This window comes from Athene noctua, chromosome Z, assembly GCF_965140245.1.
Source record: "Athene noctua chromosome Z, bAthNoc1.hap1.1, whole genome shotgun sequence".
In the NCBI taxonomy this organism is placed as follows: domain Eukaryota; kingdom Metazoa; phylum Chordata; class Aves; order Strigiformes; family Strigidae; genus Athene; species Athene noctua.
This window is the reverse complement of record NC_134077.1, coordinates 70,061,495-70,084,540: the sequence shown is the minus strand read 5'-3', so window position 1 is coordinate 70,084,540 and position 23,046 is coordinate 70,061,495. Positions and strand designations below refer to the sequence as shown.

General features: G+C 45.7%; 1 long non-coding RNA gene across 1 annotated transcript; it reads right to left on the bottom strand.

The window, feature by feature from the left end:
• Positions 1 to 4,915: 4,915 nt before the first annotated feature.
• LOC141973447 (uncharacterized) lies at positions 4,916 to 22,756 on the bottom strand. The gene is made up of 4 exons (XR_012635521.1): positions 22,539 to 22,756; positions 19,407 to 19,455; positions 18,375 to 18,440; positions 4,916 to 5,561 (listed from the first exon to the last, which is right to left on the bottom strand). It is a non-coding gene; the product is annotated as an uncharacterized LOC141973447 (long non-coding RNA).
• Positions 22,757 to 23,046: the final 290 nt, after the last annotated feature.

Below are 23,046 nucleotides of genomic sequence, written 5' to 3'. Positions count from 1 at the left end.
GGATCTATAGCCCTTCCCTTGACTGTGAAATAAATACCTCAGGCTTGGATTTGTCACTGAAATAATAATCAGTGACAGACTGAAAGAGCCTTCCCTATGCCAGTGCTGAACAGCACGGCTGCAGTAGCCTTTTTGGAAGACACGGGGAAAAGAGGCACGTGGACTGTAGAGAGCGGCAATGTCCTGTTGGACCAACTATTATTACTGTAGCCAGAAAAAGAGAACAAATACAGTGATTCACCCGTTCTCTGGTCAATGGCGGTGGGCTTATACTGACACAGCTGTTTATTCCTTTGTCTCTGAGGTCCCAAGTGCTATTTAAATTTATATGTTTTCTTCTGATGTCTCAGACAGCACCACTGTTCTCATTCACAAATGGAAAGCCAAGACATCCCTTCTAGCCTCTGCTCCGTGGCACTCCATAGCAACAGAGCATTCTTGGACATGGCCAGCTTTGTCAGGCAGATAACTGTCTACCAACAACTAAACAGGCATATGTATGGACTCAGGGTAGAACGGTAGCTAAATGGGCAAAAATCCTGACATGCCAGAAAGGGCAGATAATCAGGAGACACTGTCAGGTCAGCACTGGTGGCTCTTGACCTGTAATGTTAACACGCACAGTCGTGAGCCGCTGCTTGGTCTCCGTTGAGGTGAGGAGATTCCTCACCCTCTCATTGATTTTCTCTCAGGTGAGATCCAAACTGGAATTTCACCTAACGAAAGGAATCCAACTGTCACAATTCTCCCAGCAAAACTGGCTGCTCGAGGCTTCGATGATTGCACACTTTGCTGGGTAAGAGACTGTCAGGATGACCGGGCCCAAAGAGTTGTGGTGAACGGAGTTAAATCCGGTTGGCGGCCGGTCACGAGTGGTGTCCCCCAGGGCTCGGTTTTAGGGCCACTCCTGTTTAACACCTTTATTGATGATCTAGACGAGGGGATCGAGTGCACCCTCAGTCAGTTTGCAGATGGCACCAAGCTGGGTGGGAGTGTTGATCTGCTCGAGGGCAGGGAGGCTCTGCAGAGAGACCTGGACAGGCTGGAGCCATGGGCTGAGGCCAACTGGGGGAGTGTCAATAAGGGCAAATGCCGGGGGCTGCCCTTGGGCCACAACAACCCCCAGCAGCGCTACAGGCTTGGGGAGGAGTGGCTGGAGAGCTGCCAGTCAGAGAGGGACCTGGGGGGGTTGATAGCCGGCTGAACAGGAGCCAGCAGTGTGCCCAGGGGGCCAAGAAGGCCAATGGCATCCTGGCTTGTGTCAGCAATAGCGTGGCCAGCAGGGACAGGGAAGGGATCTCACCCCTGTACTGGCACTGGGGAGGCCGCCCCTCGATTCCTGTGTTCAGTTTTGGGCCCCTCACTACAAAAAGGACATTGAATGACTCGAGCGTGTCCAGAGAAGGGCAACGGAGCTGGTGCAGGGTCTGGAGCACAGGTCGTACGAGGAGCGGCTGAGGGAACTGGGGGGGTTTAGTCTGGAGAAGAGGAGGCTGAGGGGAGACCTCACCGCCCTCTACAGCTCCCTGAAAGGAGGGTGCAGAGAGCTGGGGATGAGTCTCTTGAACCGAGTAACAAGCGATAGGACAAGAGGGAATGGCCTCAAGTTGCACCAGGGAAGGTTTAGACTGGATATTAGGAAGCATTTCTTTCCAGAAGGGGTTGTTGGGCGTTGGAATGGGCTGCCCAGGGAGGTGGTGGAGTCCCCATCCCTGGAGGTGTTTCAGAGTCGGGCTGACATAGCGCTGAGGGATCTGGCGTAGTTGGGAACTGTCCATGTTAGGTTAATGGTTGGACTGGATGATCTTCCAGGTCCTTTCCAACCTAGTTGATTCTGTGAATTCAGTCCTCTTCTGGAGTGACATCATTTGATCCCTGTGGGTACACTATTTCTAATGCCTCATTCATCACATCCTTTCAAGCCATCATATAAAATCACAATGATCCCTTCAGCCGCTCATATTAAATCTCCACATAGGGATGCACACAAATAATTCTTCTTTCGTCCCTTTTCCCCTTCAGGCTACTTACTTCTTCCTGCAGTGTGCTTCAGGTTTTATACTCCCAGTGGAACTCTCACACCCTCTCCTTTATCCCCAGCTCCCGTTCCATTACTGCCCTCCAGACTGTTTCTATCTTCCAGTGCATTCAGCGCTCTCTTCCCTGTACAGCCATGCTTCCCTACCCCATCCTTTCCTCCAGTCCTCTCTGCTTCTCCGCATACTCCGTAAAGTCTCTTCCCCCACAGCTCTGCCTCTGCTTCCTCCCTTTCTCGTTTGACACTCTTTTCTCCTCCTCTCCTCTCTTCTCCTGCTAGCTGCCCCTGCCCAAAGCAAGAGTTCCACAGGGCAAACGCAGTACTTTCACCTCACCAGCCCTGCCCTCCTGCGCAAACTGCAGGGTCTACAGCTTTGAAAGGACATAAGACAGACAAGCCTGTCAAGCATCTCAAAGCAAAGTTAATGTTATTGTATGATGTTATATAATACATTATATAATATTATATAATGTTATCTCTGTGCAGTCTGGGCATATATGCCAGGTACGGCTTTCACTGCCATGGGAACGGGTACCAAGGTAAAAACAGGAAAGAAATGAAGACACAGGGTAATACTGAATTGCAGTACCTTCCTGCTGGGTGGCTAAGATTACGGGGCCCAAATACAGGCAGCTTTTCCAGCATTTTGGACATGAAAGAGCACCCAAACTCCCGTGCAAAGCAGGGAGATACACGGGAAGAGCAACAGGAGGCTCATGTTCTTCTGAGGTGGCAGCAGCAGCCCACACAGGATAACCCAGGGCATCCCAAACGGTATCAAGCGCCTGTGCTTAGAACCTGAATCCCTCAGTGGGTTTCCTGCCTGTTCTGCCATCACCTTAATATCCAGCTGTGGAGAAGATAAAGCATTTCACTCTGGTCCAGCAATTTATTTTTAAGGTGGGCATAATGCCTCTCTTAAGCATCTCACAGAAATACCATGTGGTTTAATCAAGGCATCAGAAAGCCCAAGCAAAAAGCAAACATCAAGACCTAAGGAAAAAACAGGGGGGTTCAACCAGGTGACCTCCAGAGGACCCTTCCAACCTCAACCATTCTGTGATTCTGTGACTGAAAATCCAGTTGTGAAAAGGCTGAGTAATTCATCTGCTCAAAGACACGACAAAGCAGGTTCCCAAATAAAATCCACCCAAGTAACATACTGACACACGCCAGGAGTGCTCATACTTTTGAATAAAGGGCACCACATTTACAAAAGAAGGCCCCTTCACTTAAGTCAACAAACCAAACCAAACCACCACATTTCTTATTACTCCTCTGCATTTGCTCTCGCAGGTTATGGATTGATGGAAATCTGTTCTCAATGCCTGTAAAGTTGGCATGGTAAGGGTGTTCATAAGGCAGAACAGTAACACAGTATTCTTGGGGCTTCCCCTGTGAGAGAGAAATTTCCTTAAGTTGCCAAAGGCAAACCAGCCTACTCTAGTCCAGCCATCATTCTCCCAAATTCCTGATCAGCCCTCATATCCAACAGATCCTACACAGGACGTGGAAATCGGGTCCCAGCCAGGTACAGAATGATCAGCAAGTCACTCCTGACGACGGGATTCCTCCAGCAAAGCACTTCTTGTGATTTGTCCCATGAGTCACCTTGTTATTTCACTCTAGTGAAATTGAGATTACCTGTGTGTCAGTGATGGACTGAGGTCTCAAGGAGTAATGATAAAAAAACAGCTTTCCTTGATAGAAAAATTACTCTGACCTGATATGCCTATGTGAGTGTTTGTGTGCAGATGAATGGTGGGTGCAGAAGAAAATACACCTTCTCAGCGCACTTAGTACATAGAAAAGGGAAACGAAACAGTCCCTTCAAGACAGTAGGTATGTGGGGCAAAACTTAGTTACTCAGAGCCTCGCACAATCAGATCCTACTTCAGAATAATGAAGGCACAGTAAAATTCTCCCCTGTGCAAAGCAGCAGCAAGGCAAGGGATTTATATGGGTGTAGCTCCCACAGCATTCTTTCAAACTATCTTTCAACATCCTGCAGTGTCAGACTACATTTGAGGCTTGTGTATGTGGCCCGCCTAGAAGCTGTGTTGTCTGTACAGTTGCTGGTTTCTTCTCTTTTCTAAAAGAGATTCTCTTCTCTAAAAGTGAGTACTTTTATATCACATCTACTTCACCTGAGTCATGGTGAGGGTAGATGGCAGGTACTGAACTGGAAGGGACAGAATACAGTTGCAGAAAGTCAGCGACACTATTGTATCTGTCTGTCTGTCAAGCAAGACGTGTCAGCGTGAAAAGCTCTCTCTCACCCAGTAACAGTGGTAGAGGATGGATACCAAACCTGAACCTTTGCTCAGAGAAACTGGTGTAAACTTGCATTCTGCAGCATTCCACTACACACTGATCTCCAAAGGTCCTGCAAGGAAACAGCAAAACAGAGTTGCCCTACTTACATGAGAAGGAACCGACTCTGTGTAGAAGTGGGTCTACCTACTTTTCCTCCGCCAAGTTGACGGCCAGTCGTGTCTAGTATTTCACTGCTCAGAGTGACACTGTCTGGCTCAAGAGCTGACCTGAAGGAGGACACAGGATAGATGCTGCACGTTCTCAAACACAAAGCTCGGGAATGCCCCTCTGAACACTGAGAACGGCGGCTCACACTCCTCAGAAACTGACCTTGACCCCATATGCTCATCCCACAAAAAATTCCTGACCTAAACAAGCATTTATGAAGGGAGTGGGTGGGATTCTTCCTACACAAACTGAAGGGGAGGGTCATGCAGCTCAAACAGAAGGACACAGGTGGCTGTATGCTAGAGGGGATGGCAAATGAATCTCAGTTCCTCTCCGCCTAAGGATCATGAGCACGCAGCGTGAAATTCAGAGGCAATAAATGTGAAACCAACGGAAGGGAATACATCTGTTGTATTTGTCCACCTGAGGCATCATTCAACTGCAGAACTCTCCAGGGAACTGCAGAAAATTATTTCATGATAACGGAAGCATATCATGAAGAGAAATACAGAATTTCCATGGAACATAAATCTCACATTTCAGGGCATAAAGACAAGTATCAGTTGACAAAATCTTTCTGCAGGGTATTGTCTTTGCACAGTTGTATTCTGCGCGGGTTTTCATGCCCCCTTCTGAACTGTCTAGTCCTGGCCACTGAAGGAGACTTGCTAGGTGAACCATGGCTTTTCTATATATCCGTACAAGAGTTATCACAATTTTTCTACTGAAGTTTATCTGAGAATCACGAGTTCAACTTGCCCAAGAAGTCAGAAAGTGAGTCCTTCTGGTCATTCAGCTTGTGATCTCACAGCACGAAGTCACTCAGGTAACTGATTTCCTTAAGAATTAGTTACGTGTTTTGAAAAGCAGAGAGACTCCCAGCAGGATTTGGTGACTTGAGGTGTTGAGAGGTGGTAGATGAAGCTGCACGGTGAAAAGCTGAATCCCTCTGACTGGAAGGATAATGCAAGTAACCCTAGGTCCATCTGTTCCAAGAGATGATGAATCAAGTGGCCTGTTCCAATGGTGCCTTGATCATCTGGGGAATAAGGAAGCAAATTTCCATAATGAGAACTGACACATGACATAGCAAAAGAAAGTGACTGGGGAGACAAAGGGAGGAGTTGCCCTCCACTTTATGGAAAGGAAGAATAAGACAGATAATAGAGGTAAGCTGAAAATTCATACTGCCAAACATAAACCGGATATGCAGACCCACGGTGAGGCACACGAAACAGAAGCCCCTAAAACTGTGGCGCATAATTAACAAAAACATGCAGAATTCCTCATGCTGATGAGTATCTGACCAAAGCTAATCAAACCCATTATTTTAGTCAGGAACTATCTCATTCATAAAAGGGTAGGACACCACAGGAAACACGAGCACGCTGCTCCTGTCTTTACGTACAAAAGCTCACTTTGCTGCACTAGGCTAATGAGCATCCCTCCCATCTAGTTGAGCTGGCCCTTGACATGGGAGGGAATTACGGGAAGGAATCTGTGCCACACAGAAGCACCCCAAGAGAGGTTTTTACAAAACCTGCATTTTCACCTTCATTTCCAAAGTGGGAGTTCAAGTGGGTTGTAGCTAAGCAATGAAAAAGAAACATAGTAGCAGCCCACTCTGGGGGCTGGATGAACGTGGTTTGGTTCACTGAGGAATGGGGAGATATCGAAAGACTGTTTGATCTCTTCTTTGATATCAGACGTAATTAGTGGCATGCTGGGTGTTTGAGAGAAAAACAACAGCATTAATTGATAGGGCCTAAAACTGTCTCCGTAACTACTTTTGCAAACCTGATGTTCACCAGACACATATCCTATGCCTTTCAAGGATCCTTTACTCAGAGAAGGATAAAGAAAATGGCTGAAGGCAAATTCTAGTGTCTAGAACAGGTGATGAATTGTGGTATGGTTCCCTTCAAAATTAATCTCGTTCCCCTGGTAGTACTGACTGCAGGTTAGTATGTGTGCTGTTTGTCTTGCTTCACATTGCCCACGTGAAAGCTTGGCATCCAGTTTTGACTAGTCATCCATTTTAGATAATCAATGAAGAGAGTAAGAACTACTAGTATATGATATACCCCAGTTGCCTTAGATGGTGATTTTATGAAAGAACAAATCACCATCTTTCCACTGTCTGTGGCAAGAGCTGAGATGTTTAGCCCAGACTAGATGTCAAACCTTTTTCTGGCTGTAATTACCTTAGATGATTACTACTTCCCTGTTGTCCATTCAATGTTCCTTCTGATGTTACTGCAGATGACAGTTCAAGTATTAATGAACCGCATTAAAAACAGATGAAATACCATTATATTTGGCTCTACCAGTCCCTTGCTACAAAGGATGGAGTCTGACTGAACCTAGAGGATAGTCAATGAATGACAGCAGAGAACGACCAAGAATAATACACATGAAGAGCAAACATTCTTTTCCACTACAAGTTCAGTATTTTGGTTGAGCAGTACATGTCAGAGATGGCCAGGACACAAAACCTTTCAGAGCATGGCTGTACCTGCAGATGCAGAGCAACGGCTCTAGAGCCCTTCCTTGTCAATAGTGATTACTTTCTGCTACTGCTAATCTAAGCTAGGTTTGAATTCATGACTGAGAGTGAAGCAACCCTCTATTATATTGCTGTAACGATGTGTCCCAGCTACAGCTTTTGTGTGAAAGACTTCAGCACATTTGACACAGATACAATTTCTTGGGTACAACTGCCATGTAGTCTGATGTAGCAATGCAGCATATGACAAAATGCTGACCTGGTCTCAAGTCAGTTCAGGTCTTTTAGTGTGCTAGCAGTGACTTTCTTTAGCAATGGTACAAGGAATCCCAGACCAAAGGTTGTATTTGCATAAGAAACTCCCATTCAAGATCATATTACATTGGTTTTTCATGACAATTATAGTCAAGAGAGTTAAGACTAGTGCTGACACAAGTATGGTTTTACTTGCTATGCCTCCAAGTGAAATGCAGGCATTGGCAAAGAGCCATTTGGTCTTCTCCAGTCTGGACTAGCTGTAGACCCCTTCAAGCTAGACTGCTCTACAGTTTTTATTGAAATGGGTCTGTAAAGGTGTAAACAGCTGTAAACAGTCAAGCTGGGCAGGAACACTTCAGCATAGTTTATCACTACTGTTGTGCAAAATCAAGGATTTGGGGTGATGATTTTTTAATTTTTTTTTTTAACCTTTGTCTACTTCTGGAGGGCTTTCATCTTCCCTATGCCAAAGTATCATGTCCCTCACATTTTCTCCATGACAGATAACTTGAATTACCCATTACAGTCTTCTGAACCATGAGCCCTCCTCGTGGAACTGTTCTATTAGAATACGTAGTGACAGAAGAGAAAGTCACAACTTTCCACTTGTTATTTTTTAATTAAAAAAGCAAGCTCGCTACCCTGGACCTCAGGAGAGCAGACTTGGCCTCCTCAGGGACCTGCTCAGCTGAGTTGCATGGGATAAAGCCCTGCAGAGAAGAGGGGCCCAAGAAAGCTGGTTGATATTCAAGGATCACCTGCCCAAGCTCAGGAGCGATGCATCCCGACAAAGAGGAAGTCAGGCAAAAATGCCAGGAGAACTGCATGGATGAACAACAACCTTGCTCCTCAACAAGCTCACACACAAATAGGAAGCCTACAGAGGGTGGAAGCAAGGACAGATAGCCTGGGAGGAATATGGAGAAACTATTGGAACAGCTGGAGATCAGGTCAGGAAGGCTAAAGCCCTGATAGAATTAAATCTGGCCAGCGATGTCAAGGGCAACAAGAAAAGCTTCTGTAGGTGTGTCAGTGATAAAAGGAAGACTAGGGAACATGCGGGCCCTGGAACGAAACGGGAGACCTGGTTACCTGGGATATGGAGAAGGCTGAGGTACTCAATGACTTTTTTGTTTCAGTCTTCATCGGCAAGGGTTCTGGCCACACTCTCCAAGATGCAGAAGGCAAAGGCGGGGACTGGGAAAATGAACTGGGAAGAACAACCCACTGTAAAAGATCAGGTTTGAGACCATGTAAGGAAGCTGAAGGTGCACAAGTCCATGGGATCTGATGAGATGCATCCACAAGAATTGAGGGAACTGGTGGATGAAGTGGCTAAGCCGCTATCCATCATATCTATGAAGTCATGGCAGTCCAGTAAAGTTCCCTCTGACTGGAAAGGGCAAAAAAAAAGCCCCATTTTTAAAAAGGGGGAAAAAAAAGAACAAGGGGTAATGGCTTTAAACTAGAAGGGAGTAGATTCAGAGTAGACATAAGGCAGAAGTTCCTTCCTGTGAGGGTGGTGAGACACTGGCACAGGTTGCCCAGAGAAGCTGTGGCTGCCCCCTCCCTGGCAGTGTTAAAGGCCAGGTTGGACGGGGCTCTGAGCAGCCAGGTCTGGTGGAAGGTGTCCCTGCCCATGGCATAGATTCCATGGATTACCTTAACTGAGGTATTTGATGCTTCACAGTTATCAAAAGATGAAACTAAAAAAAGATTAATATTTCAGCGGCTGCTATTGGCAATTAATCTTACACTGGCACTTTCAACAGATTAGCACTAAAGTAAAAGAGAGACCACTCAAAAAGTTTCGTTCAGGAGATGCTTTTTGTAATCTCAATTACTTGTGTTAAGAGTCTTTCCATCTGGAGAAAAACTGCTACTGTGCAACTGCCTCCATGCAATAATGCCTCTTAAACTTCTGGGTACTCTGAAGAGATATGCGTGCAAAAGGACTGATTTCTATCAAGCTATTTCTCAGAACACAAGTGCACAGATCTTCCTGGACTGTATGACTTCCTTGTCATTTCCCAATATGCTGATTGGATTTTTAATAGTTTGCATATGACAAGGGGCAGAACAGATGACACATGAAAATTGGCACGACTTCATACTGATGCAAGGATTCAGCCACCGCCCCCCATAAGTATTTCTATGAATGTGAATGGACTTTGGATGACGACCTTCAGAGATCCTCTCTGAAACAACAAAGAACTGGAGTAAAACATGCAAGCTTAGTCTGTGAAGAGGAAAGATAGTGGGATCCCCTTTTTCCCGAAGTGACTTCAAGATTGGTTTTATTCAGAGGTGTATGCTGCTTAACATGTGGGAAATCACTTGCTGGAACTCCCCCATACATGTTTACATTCTGCCCCTTCTAGCCAGGTGTTGCTACCTGTCCACCCCAAACAGTGTTTTCTTTTGTGAACAGTTCATCTGAACTGAAAAACAGCACAAGCCGGCAAGTATTTTTAAAAAGATTTGTTTGAGATGGGTGGTAATATCAACGTCAGTATTAGCCCTGTTCTATTATTACTAGCAGCAAATTACAAGTACCTCGTTTCACAAGGAATTTAAGAGAATCTCTTGCTGATCTCACACTTTGCTTCACCTCGTGGTAAGGTAACAGCGAGGTTAATTCACTGAATGAGTTAGAACTGTCCCACCTGAAAATGAAGAAATAATAGGAAGATGGACTTCTTAACGTACACAAACTTGCTCTAATGTAAAGCATCTCCAGCCTTCACAGACAGTAATAAACTCATTCACCCTTCCTTTCTTACTCTTTCTTTGTCCCTCATCAAAAGTGCAAAAACATCTACACTGCACAATGCAAACATGTTTTGTAAAATCACCTCCACTAAAAAAACCAGTTTGCTCTGCTTTTTAGATTTCATTTTGTAACTAGAGACTTGCCAGAAGATTTCAGGACAACATGCACAGCAAGAAACGTACACAAGTTTTAGGAATATGAAGTGACACTTTATTTCTGGAAACAAGAACAACTTTTCTACTCTCAGTTTCCTGCACTGGCCCTCAACTCTCTGCAGCAAAAATCATTCTAAAGCAAGGGGTCTTCTTCTGAAAGTTAAGAAATGCTGCTACAAAGGAAGTAATCAGAGTTGTTACTGTGAGAGGCAGGTTCTTTCTTCCTCAGAGAAACACGTCCTTGGCTCCTAATTCCTGTTCACTTGATCCCTGCTTCCAAGGAGGAAAATGACTGCTTTTTCCCTCTTCTAAGCACTGATTACATCAACAGATGGCTCCTTAGTGCTAGACCAATAGTCCCAACATCTAGTCACTACACTTTCTCTGCTTTCCATGCTAAACGAGAAATCTCCTCAAAGGACTGGTAGTATTTCCCAATGCTGGATGCAGGCTAGACTTTCGTGTCATCTCAGCAGGTCTCACTGTCCACTTCGAGGGAAGCAGAGGGGGAGGTGCTGACCTCTCTCTGGTGATGAGCGATAGGACACAAGGAAACGGAATGAAGCTGCATCAGGGGAAGCTCAGAATGGACATTAGGAAAAGGCTCTTCACGGAGAGGGTGGTTGGTCACTGGAACAGGCTCTCCAGGTCACAGCACCAAGCCTGTCAAAGTTCAAGGAGCACCTGGACAATGCTCTTCTAGTCACATGATTTAGTTTTAGGTAGTCCCGAGAGGAGTGGGACTCAATGATCCTTATAGATCCCTTCCAACCTGAGATATTCTGTGATTCAATCATTCTTTTTTAACATGTCTGGCAGTAAGATGGCAAAGAGTATGAAGACAAAAATCAGGTGACCAAGACTAGGAGTCTGCTTCTGTTGCTAAATATTGCACAGATGTTTCAGTAAGATCACAGTATGCTGCACTACTGGTTAATCCGCACCAGGAAGAACTGGTTGTGGATCTGAAGGTCAGGTGCAGCCTCGGCTACAGTGACCAGGAGGCACTGGATTTCAGGACAGTATCAAAGCAAAAACCAGGAACACAAGCCTGGGTTTCAAGAGAGCAGACTTCAGTCTCCTCAGCAATCTGATTTGAAAAATCCCATGGAATATGGTCCAGGAGAGAGGGTTCCACGAGAGCTGGTTGATATTCAAGGATCACCTCCTCCGAGATCAAGAAAGCTCCATCCCTACAGGAGGAAAGGCAGCAGGATACTGGCACAGGAGACTAAGGCACTCCTAAAAGAACTCAGACATAAAAAGGAAGTGTATAAGGAGTGGAGCCAGGGCAGGTGACCCAGGAGGAGTAGAGAGTCACTGTCTGATCTTGCAGCGATAGCACCAGGAAAGCAAAGACTGACCTGCAGTTGAATCTGGCAACGTTTCTGGATGTGAGGGGGAACGAGAAAGGATTCCAAATGTACCTAACCAGCAAAGGGAAAACCAGAGAATCATGTGGGCCCCTGCTGAATGGAGTAGGGGTGCAGATAACAAAGGATATGGAAAAGTCTGAGATACTCAGTGCCTTCTTTGCCTTAGTCTTTATCAGTAAAACTGTCCTTGAGGAATCCCAAGCCCCAGAAACCAGAGGGGAATTCTGGAACATAACCTACCTTCCACAGAAGGAAGACCAGATTAAAGAACTTAAACAAACTGGACATCCATACATTCATGGGGCATAAGAGGCTGCACCCACAAGTCCTGAAGGAGCTGCATGATGTCATTGCAAGTTCACTCTTCACCTGAAAGGTCACGGCAACTGTGAGAAGTTCCTGAAGACCGGAGGAAAGCAAATGTCACTCCTATCGTCAAAAAGGGCAAGAAGAAAGATCCAGGGAACTACACACTGGCCAGCTTCACTGCCATCCCTGGGAAGATAATGGAGCAACAAATCCTGGAAGCCATTCTTCCAAACATGTGAAGCACAAGGCGGTAGTCAGGAACACTCAGCATGGATTTATGAAGAGGAAGACAAGCTTAACCAACCTGAAAACTTTCTACAGTGGGGTTACTGGCTTGGTGGATGAGGGGAGAGCAGGGGATGTTGTTTACCTCAGCTGTAGTAAGGCTTTTAACACTGCCTCCCATAACGTCCTTACAGAAAAGCTGACAAAGTACAGGTTAGACAAGCACACAATGACGCGGATTAAAATAGCCTGAACAGAGAAGTTTATCCCTGGATAAACAGGGAGCTTTGGCTGCAACTTAGGGAGAAAAGGAGAATTTAAGGCCTTTGGAAGAAGGGGCTAGCGACTCACAATGATTACAAAGATGCTGTGAGGATATGCAGGGCAGAAATCAGGAGGTCTAAAGCCCAGCTGGAAAATAATCTGGGTTCAGCAATCAAGGACAACAAGAAGTGTTTCTTTAAGTATGTCAACAGCGAAAGAAAGACCAGGGAGAGCCTCCATCCCCTGCTAGATGCAGGAGGAAACACGGCAGCGAGTGATAAGGAGAAGGCTGAGGTGCTTAATGCCTTCTTTGCCTCAGCCTTTAATAACAGGACTAGCTGTACTGAGGGAATCCAGCCTCCTCAGCCAGAAGACAGAGACTGGGAGAATGACGCCCCCCACAATCCAGGAGGAGATAGTCAGTGACCTGCTGCATCACACAGTCTATGGGGCCGGATGGGATACACCCGAGGGTGCTGAAGGAGCTGGCTGGGGTGCTTGCCAAGCCACTTTCCATCATTTACCAGCAGTCCTGGCTGACTGGGGAGGTCCCGACAGATTGGAAATGTGATGCCTATCTATAAGAAGGGTCAGAAGGATGATCTGGGAAATTACAGGCCTGTCAGCTTGACTTCAGTGCCCGGGAAGCTGATGGAGCAGCTCATCCTGAGTACCATCACACAACACATGCGGGACAACCAGATGCTCAGGCGCAGTCAGCATGGGTTTGTGAAAGGCAAGTCCTGCTTGACAAACCTGATCTCCTACGACAGGGCGACCTGATTATTGGGTGAGGGAAAGGCTGTGGATGTTGCCTACCTTGACTTTAGTAAGGCCTTTGACACCATTTCCCACAGCATTCTCCTGGTGAAACTGGCTGCTCATGTCTTGGATGGGCACACGCTTTGCTAGGTAAGAAACTGTCAGGATGGCCGGGCCCAAAGAGTTGTGGTGAACGGAGTTAAATCCGGTTGGCGGCCGGTCATGAGTGGTGTCCCCCAGGGCTCGGTGTTGGGGCCACTCCTGTTTAACACCTTTATTGATGATCTAGACGAGGGGATCGAGTGCACCCTCAGTCAGTTTGCAGATGACCCCAAGTTGGGTGGGAGTGTTGATCTGCTCGAGGGCAGGGAGGCTCTGCAGAGAGACCTGGACAGGCTGGAGCCATGGGCTGAGGCCAACTGGGGGAGTGTCAATAAGGGCAAATGCCGGGGGCTGCCCTTGGGCCACAACAACCCCCAGCAGCGCTACAGGCTTGGGGAGGAGTGGCTGGAGAGCTGCCAGTCAGAGAGGGACCTGGGGGGGTTGATTGACAGCCGGCTGAACAGGAGCCAGCAGTGTGCCCAGGGGGCCAAGAAGGCCAATGGCATCCTGGCTTGTGTCAGCAATAGCGTGGCCAGCAGGGACAGGGAAGGGATCTCACCCCTGTACTGGCACTGGGGAGGCCGCCCCTCGATTCCTGTGTTCAGTTTTGGGCCCCTCACTACAAAAAGGACATTGAATGACTCGAGCGTGTCCAGAGAAGGGCAACGGAGCTGGTGCAGGGTCTGGAGCACAGGTCGTACGAGGAGCGGCTGAGGGAACTGGGGGGGTTTAGTCTGGAGAAGAGGAGGCTGAGGGGAGACCTCATCGCCCTCTACAGCTCCCTGAAAGGAGGCTGCAGAGAGCTGGGGATGAGTCTCTTGAACCGAGTAACAAGCGATAGGACAAGAGAGAATGGCCTCAAGTTGCACCAGGGAAGGTTTAGACTGGATATTAGGAAGCATTTCTTCCCAGAAGGGGTTGTTGGGCGTTGGAATGGGCTGCCCAGGGAGGTGGTGGAGTCCCCATCCCTGGGGGTGTTTCAGAGTCGGGCTGACATAGCGCTGCGGGATCTGGTGTAGTTGGGAACTGTCAGTTAGGTTAATGGCTGGACTAATTAACCTATTTACCCTAACAGTGTTAGGTTAATGGTTGGATGATCTTTAAGGTCTTTTCCAGCCTAAATGATTCTGTGAACAGCCCGGCCCAGAGGGTTGTGATCACTGGCTTAGAGGCAAGACATTAGTGTGATATCCCAGGGGTCAATACTGGGGGCCGGTACTGTTTAACGTCTTCACCAAGGACCCAGAGTGCACCCTCAGTGAGTACACAGACAGTACAAACCGGGGAGGAGCAGCTGATAATTAAGATTGTTGCACTGCCATTCAGAAGAACTCAAGACAGACAAAAGGATGTCTGAGAGAAATCTCATGAAGATTAACAAAGATGAATGCTAAGTCCTGCACCTGGGTAAGAATAGCCCCAGGCACCAGTATGTGCTTCGGACTGACTGGCTGGAGATCAGCTCCAAGGAGAAGGACCTACTATAGATATTGACACAAGCTGACCATGAGCTAGCAATGCATCTTCATGCCAAAGCAGCCAACAGCCTCCTGGGCTGCATTAGGAAGGGCATTGCAATCATGTGGAGGGAGGTGATCTTTCCTCTGTACTCAGCTCTGGTAAAGCCATGGGCTGGAGTACTATGTCCAGTTCCGAGCTCCCCAGTACAAAAAAGAGATAGACTTAATGGACCAAGTCTAGCGAAATGCCACAAAGATGATTAGAGCACTGGAACATCTTTCATATGAGGAAAGGCTGAAAGAGCTGGGACCGTTCAGCCTGGAAAAGAGAAGACTCAGGGGGATCTTATTCACGTGTACAGATATCTTAAGAGTGCAGAGCCAAGCTCTTCGCAGTGGTGCCAAGAGACAAGATAAGAGGCAACGGACATAAATTAAAAACTGTGAAATTCCACCTGAACACAGGAAAACACTTTTCTACTGTGAGGCTGGTCAAACACATTGCCCAGGGAGGTTGAGGAGTCTTCATCAACAAAGACATTCAACACCCAACCGGATATGGTTGGGCAATTGGTCCTACCTGCCCCTGCTCAAGCAGGGGGATTGGATTAGATGGTTTCGTGAGGTCTCTTCCAACCAAAACAATTCCGTGATTCTGAGACTGTATTGCTGTCTATCACTATCTAATGCAAGGATGCAGAGAAGACTGAGCCAGGCTCTTTTCAGAGACACCTAGGGGAAGGACAAGAACAAATGCTATAAGTTGTAGTTAGATACAAGGAAAACTTTCTTTGCCAGGAGCGTGGTAGAGAGGTGCAGAGAGGCTATGAAATCTCTGCACTTGGAAATACTCAACCACACAAGGCCTTATTGGACCTGTTTTAAGTGGGGTTTGGATTAGGTGACCTTCAGAGGTCCATCTCAAGCTGAATGATTAACGATTCTCGTGCAAAGCTGGATCTAAAGAATGTAACCTGCCACAGATTAACATATTTGTGGAAACACTTAAAATACACATGGATGTTAAAAATAGGGCTGGCAAAACATATGCACACTGGAACAGGACTGTGGAATACAAGACCAGGACTTAGGTAAACCTAAGTTACTCTACATAGCTATCACTTTAGCCTGAAGTACTGATCACCTGAAAAACACAGTTTTCCTCTCTCTACACCAGGCAAATAGTCAGAAGAACACTTTCCTAGGAACTGTGAATGCATTGAAGCATTCAGAGAGAACTCCTTACTGGCTGAACTCAAAGGTTTATTGATGTGCTGTGGTTTAACCCCAGCCAGCAACTAAGCACCATGCTCATTCCTCCCCTCTCTCAGTGGGTTGGGAAGGAGAATTGAAAAAAAGTAAAATTCATAGGCTGAGATAAGAACAGCTTAATAAAATAAAATTAAATACAATAATAACAAAACTATTAGAACAATCATCATCATAGTAACAACAATAGCATTAATAATAGTAATGAAAAGGAATGTAACAAAAAGAGAGAGAAATAAAACCCAGGAAAAGACAAGTGATGCACAATGCAGTTGCCCACCACCCGCTGATCGATGCCGCAGCAGCGATTCCCCCCCAGCCAACTCCCCCCAGTTTATACTGAGCGTGACATCCTATGGTATGGAATATCCCTCTAGATAGTTCGGGTCACCTGTCCTGGCCATGCTCCCTCACAGCTTCTTGTGCACCTGCTCGCTGGCAGAACACTGCCAGATCCTTAACGCAGGATAAGCGCTTCTTAGCAACAACTAAAGCATCAGCGTGTTATCAACATTATTCTTACACTGAATCCAAAACACAGCACTGTACCAGCTACTAGGAAGAAAGTTAATCCTATCCCAGATGAAAACAGACATAATGAAAACCCAGAAACCCATCCACTAACTTCAGTGACTAGCAAAAGACTTCGATGGATCTACGTAGAACCATGGGGACTGAGAATCACTGCCATATCATCAGGTACCTCAGTTTACTGGCCTGTCAGTAAGTATAACCAGTCCCAGAGATTTCAGAATGAAGCAGAAGGACTGTCTCAAAAATATGAAATAAACCACCCACAGATTCCTTACCAAGTATAGAAAGGTATAGATTGGTTTATGTCCAAAAGGAAAGTGGGCGTGTAAAATGTATTACATTTTTTTAGTGTCTAAATGTGTCTTTGAATTCTTTGTTTGTAATATCTTTTCCTTTCCTGAATGTTGTTACCTGACTGACCTGATTTCCACCAGCTGTCAGTGGGTTTGACAAGCCAGTTACATACTAAACAAAAAGATATTTGTTTATATTTTCAAATTTGTTGCTAAATTTCTTCAGTCTTCTGCTGATTCAGTAGTTCAAGACAGGATAAACAAAAATGCTGAAATGTATACTAAAAAAATTCACCTTCCCAAAGCAGTACAGCAGTTTTATGTCTGACTACAAACGGTGACCTATTCTCATTTTCTGATTTGTGCTCAGCAGACCCTGGGCTCAGTCTTGATGGCTGCTGCTGATTTTCTCTGCAGAGTTTACAGAAGTGGTCTCTAGTGTTTAGAGAAGAAGTTTGTGATTCTAAGGACCTTTTATGCCTTACATAGCTTTTTTTTCCCTTTTCAGCTGATGTCTTGCTTTGTGTTAGTGCTCAGTTCCTTCACTTTGAGGATCTTTGACTCTTTGTTCTGTTTTGGCCCTGGCAGAGAAATTCACTGTCATACAGTTACCTTAGTAAAAACAGGCACAAGCCATTTGCAACCCCCTGCAAAGCTGCAGGTAGAAATTAGTCTAGTAGGAATTGACCATATGATAGCAGGATTTGGATCTTTATATATACAATGTGGAAGAATCTGTGATTCTGTGTTGAAGTGTGGCAAAGTCAAAATCAGACAGAAGTCAGCATGGCCATATATATCCTATCTCCTTCCACATTATCTCAGTTGTATAGCCTCTCATCTAGGGCTCAATCCTGAAAGATTGTCCCCTGCTGTCACAGAGCTCAGAGAAGGATGCAGTACTTCAGAAAACATTTGTGAGCTTAGAAAATTCAGAACTTTAGTTAAAATATTGAAATCCTGACTTCTATGGGGCAGAGTTAGGATATTATCTAATAGATAACCTGTTGTATTTAATAGCCACTAAACAAAGCACAGAAAGCACTGGTAGCACTTTCTCAGAGAAGGACTAACTGGTTGCAATCCAGTCTGGATCAGAGGATGTGATGATAAATTGAAGAAGCATGACTTCACTAAGAAAAAGCATGCCAAGAGAAGCATTTGTAATAGACAGATATAAACCACTGTCAGCAAAAGACAGGAGGTAGTGAAATGCCATCAAATCAAGAGAACATTATCTGCTTCAATCTTACCTTCAGTAGAAAGCAATGCAAGGGTTATTTGGTTTTGTGGGCTTTCCCTGGAATGAATCGCTTAATAATTAGGAAATAAGAGCACCTGGGATAGCAAATAACAAACTGAGAAATGAATGGTTTGGTTCAGGCAGTCAGATTTGCTCTTGTTACAACAAAATCTAAGACCCCCAGAATAGCCTTAAATCCTACCTACCATTATTGCCTAAGGTATTTAGATACAAAGGCAACAGTAAAGCTAGACTCAAATAGATGCAGTCAAAGGTTATAAAATTGTATAAAAAAGGTCTACATCCTTACCATAAATACTTACATAATTCTTCCTTCTGTACTCAAGTGGAAGCTTCAGTAGAAATGGTTGTTCTCGTGGAGCTATTCCCTTAAAAATAACAGTTAAAGGGAAAGGATCAAAAACATAATCACTGCATATACATCCCCCTTATAATCAGAACACTTCAAGTCCTTCATTGCAACTGCAGAATCAAAAGTGACTAAACAAGGCACTGCAGCTAAAAAAGACTTGTGGCAAACTCACCAGGAAAGAATAGTTGTAAAAAAAAAAGTCTATTCACTTGCCTTCAACTTTGAATTAAGCATATCTAGCAGTTCCTCTTTCAAGAGAGACAGAAAAGTCACACTACAGTTATCTTCAAACTGTATTTTCCCCTACCCTTATGCAAAGAGGAGGAAAAAACACAAGCAGTAGCAATGAAGAAGCAAAGAAATGAGTTCTCCATCCACTGACTTTGCAAAAGTGGCTTGTTCCAGAAGGACAAAAACCTGACACCCAGAAATGACAAAGTAATGCTAACTTAATTAAAGTTAAGGGATGAAAACTTTTTAAATTAATACATCACCTGCTCCTGTAGGTATGACTGAAAAAGCCTGGGCAAAGGTTACTTGCAATGATGAAACAGAATGTAGTTAGACCATTGTTATAATTTTTTTTCTCTCCCACTGCCCCCCTACCAACAATAAATAAAATCTTGGCTCTTAAAAGACTGCCTAGTCATTAAATTCATGACTCATCACAGACTTCAAAATAAAGAAATGCTGATGGAAAAAAAAAAAAGCAGACTTGTCAGGTTAGCCTAGTGTTACATTAGGCATTAGAACTTAGGCCTGGCCTAGGAAAGGAAAAATCATGTAATTGACTCAAGGGGAGGTCATAGAGGCTGACACTCAAATGGCTCAATTCAAAGCAACATACAAGGGGAACAATGTGTACCAGATCACATACTTTAGAAAGACAGTCAGACCAGCAAACAGACATTATGAATACATGCACTCACTTCACTATTTTTAGTTATTCAACTATTCAAGCATTTAAAAAAATCATACTTACTTCCTACCATTTCAGTTACTGCAGCAGAATTTACAGCACTTCTAAATACCTGCAGGAAAACAATAAGAAATAAACAAATTCATTATAACACCAACTAATTTAACAATATAGCATTCATAGGAATACTTTAATGTCTATTCAGAATAATTCTCCTATCTTTGTCAAGCTGCCACTAAGCAAAATCAAACTAATACTATATATTTGTATAGTCATTTACATTTTTAAAGTTACACAATATTTTTAGAAAAATAACACTGAAATTGCATATTCATCCATGTCTGCATCAATTTCAGAACAGTCTGTACTTTGTGGGGAAAATTATCATGTTTGCAGTACTAGAAGTGCAATTCTGTGAACTGTAAAATAGCAGAACCATGAGTATGATTAGGAAATTTATGTTTGGAAAACACTTAAATTCTTGGCCAAACCTATAGAACATATCCGAAAAGAAAAACTTAAAAACCTTAACTGCAAGCCCCTTAAAGCACAGGTAATCTTCCATGGGTATTATAGACAAATGAGAAAGTGTGAGGAAGTTCTCCTGTATGCTTCTATTATTATGTAAAGATTTTCCAAATATCTTCTAAAAATAAAATTAATTAAGATACCGTCTATGAAATGTCTTTTAAGAAACAAATTCAAATGCACTAGCCTGCATTTAGTTCTTGGCTATTTTACTACAATGATTTACATCTTATTTGGAGGTACTCTTCTCAGGCCGTGGAGTGCAATTCTGACCCCTTTGATACCAATGATTTTATTAGGGTATTCATGCTGGACATTCTACCTGTCTAAAGAAGCTGCCTTCAGCTGCATCCCACTTATTTATCAATATTTGCTGCTTTTTTGTTTCTTTTCAATGTGCCAACATCCTTCTTCAGATGCTATCAGTGTTTTCACAGACACAAAACCACATTAATGTGAGGTAAGACAAAGATGAACTTATCTAACAGCATCTACTTCATGATAATTACTTTGATGCTTCTCCTATGACTAGCTAAATGTACAAGAAACTACTCTTCCACAGAAGTGGGTTATATTAACCACTTCTGGTCAGAACACGGCTATGGGCTCTTATTGCAGAGAGACTGAAAAGGCGTGTGTTCAGAGCTGTGTTGCCCTTGAGATAAGAGCTTAATGAAAATTATACTTTGTAGCTTTCAGATGTATTAGCTATGTAACTTTTCACCTGTGTCAATAAAAACCACAGGGGAAAAGGGAAAGCAATCATATCCTTCAAGGAAAGGCCTCTTGTGAACTAGACCCAAAGACTTTTTGAGAAAGAGACAGGTAGAGTAGTTTGAAAAAGAACGAAGAAGAGTGAAAGAATTCAGTAACAAAGACACTGTTCCTCTAAACTTCCATCTACTCCTGTTTTGCAGTGGCTTCAGCATGTGTTCATTGTCAGTAGACATAGCCATTCTATCTTGCACCATTTTTTAAAAACAATTTTCAAACACAAAGTACCATTCATCAGAACCATAACCAATGAGCATACTGCAGAGTACAGGAAAAACACACTGAAGACTCCTATTCTCACTAGTTCCAGGTGTTATGGCATGTAAAATATCACAAAAGCCATTTGTCTGTCATTTATTTGGGTCTTCATTTACATAACATGTCTGCTGGAATGACAAAAATCTTGAATAGGTGATAGCCGTATTAGAATTGAGGTATCATATTGCTTCCAGAACAATCATATCTGAAACAGAGTGAATTCAATTACTCTCATATACACTACTGCCATTAGTGAGATGAGGTAAGAACTGTCCATGTGAGAGATGACCTCTCATAACCACTGCTGGCAAAGCTCCAGACCATAAAACCTAAAGAAATGTTGGAATCTATTCCATTCCAGGATCAAGCCTATGACTTAATCTCAGCATGTAAAAATATATGTGAAACAAGAAAAACCTCTCAGTTGTAATGAGAAGTAAGAAAAAAAATACATTCACATGAGGTTCCTTAGTTCAGTCTTACACACATAGAGAGGACTCAGAAGGGACTCAGTAGGTCCTTGGCTTTATTACTAATAAGCTCCAAAGGGAGCCATACTAAGATCTATCAGTGGGAGTGCTCTCATTTTGTATTTTTGACTTTTCTTTTTCATCATCTCACGTAACAGGGACTGATTTCACAGACCTTAACATCATGCACAAGAGAGACATTCGATACCTACAAGGAACTGAATGACTGAAAATCACCATTTTTCTTACATCTGATGAGAATACCTGTTATGAGCAACAGCTTGGTATTATCCATTTGCACAACGGCAGTAATCCTGTCATTAAATAAACATCAAACAGCAAGAAAAACCTCACATTTAATCTATCTTTTTTCTTGCACATTCTATCAGGCTTTATACCTGGAGGAAGAGTTAAAATAACCCACAGATGGGAAACTGCAGCTACAACGAGGGCACGTTTTAATCTTCACAGGGCTATTACCACTGAAAAGGTATGTCCTCATTTTACGTTAACTTCCACTGCCAGACGAGAACCAAGCTGTTAAAAAACAGCTCCGCAGGAGCTCTTGGAGCTGAAGGTACGTTCACAGACACATGTACGCAAATACCCAAACGCAGTATATGTATATGCACACGTACACACCTGTACACACATACAGCCCTGTTGCTGTCTGTGTAGCTATGTTGTATGGCGCGGCACCTCAGGGTCCCGGAATAACACGGTGACGAGTTTCTACACCCCCGCGTGCCCGTCGCCCTCCGCGCCGGCTGTCGGGGGGCACCCGCCGCTACTCCCTCCCTCCCTCCCTGCCGACGGAGCACCCTGCTCTGCCCGCGGCCTCACCGCCTGAACCTGCGGCTCCACCAGGACCTTCAGCGCCGGCGGGGCCAGGAGGCCGGGCCGGGCCGGGCGGCGGCGGCGACGCGGCTGAGCGGGACGACGGCCCGGCCCGGCCCGACCCGCGTGGCCACGGCGACCGCGGCGCCCCCAGCGGCCGCGGCGCGCGGCCCCGCCCCGCCCCCTCGGGCTGCGGCGCTCCCGGTGTCCGCGCGCCCGGCGGCGTCCCTCACGACACCGCCTGGCAGCGCCGGCCCCTGCGCACGCACCTCGCGGGCGCCTTGTCCTTACTTTGCTAAAAACGCCGATATTACAGGTACATACACACCCGTAACTTGTCAGCGTCCTGCGGCAGGCTCCGGGGAGGTGGGCGGCCCTCCGCCGGCACGGAAGAGGCGCTACACACGGTACTCCGAGCAGGGACACGCGGGAGCGCCTCAGCGCCGTAACAGCTGGGCCTCGCGGGGTGCTGCGGCGCTTCATCGGCGCGGCGGGCGGCACGCGCGGCGGCGGGGCAGCCCGGCAGCGGCAGGCCCGGCCGCGTCAGCGCGGCAGCCCGGCAGCGGCAGGCCCGGCCGCGGCAGCGCGGCAGCGCGGCAGCCCGGCAGCGGCAGGCCCGGCCGCGGCAGCGCGGCAGCGCGGCAGCCCGGCAGCGGCAGGCCCGGCCGCGGCAGCGCGGCAGCGCGGCAGCCCGGCAGCGGCAGGCCCGCCCGCGGCAGCGCGGCAGCGCGGCAGCCCGGCAGCGGCAGGCCCGCCCGCGGCCGGCGCAGGCCCCGCCCGGCGGCGCCGGGGGCGGGCGCGCGGCGGCCCGCTTCGGTTGCCGGAAGTGGTGCGCG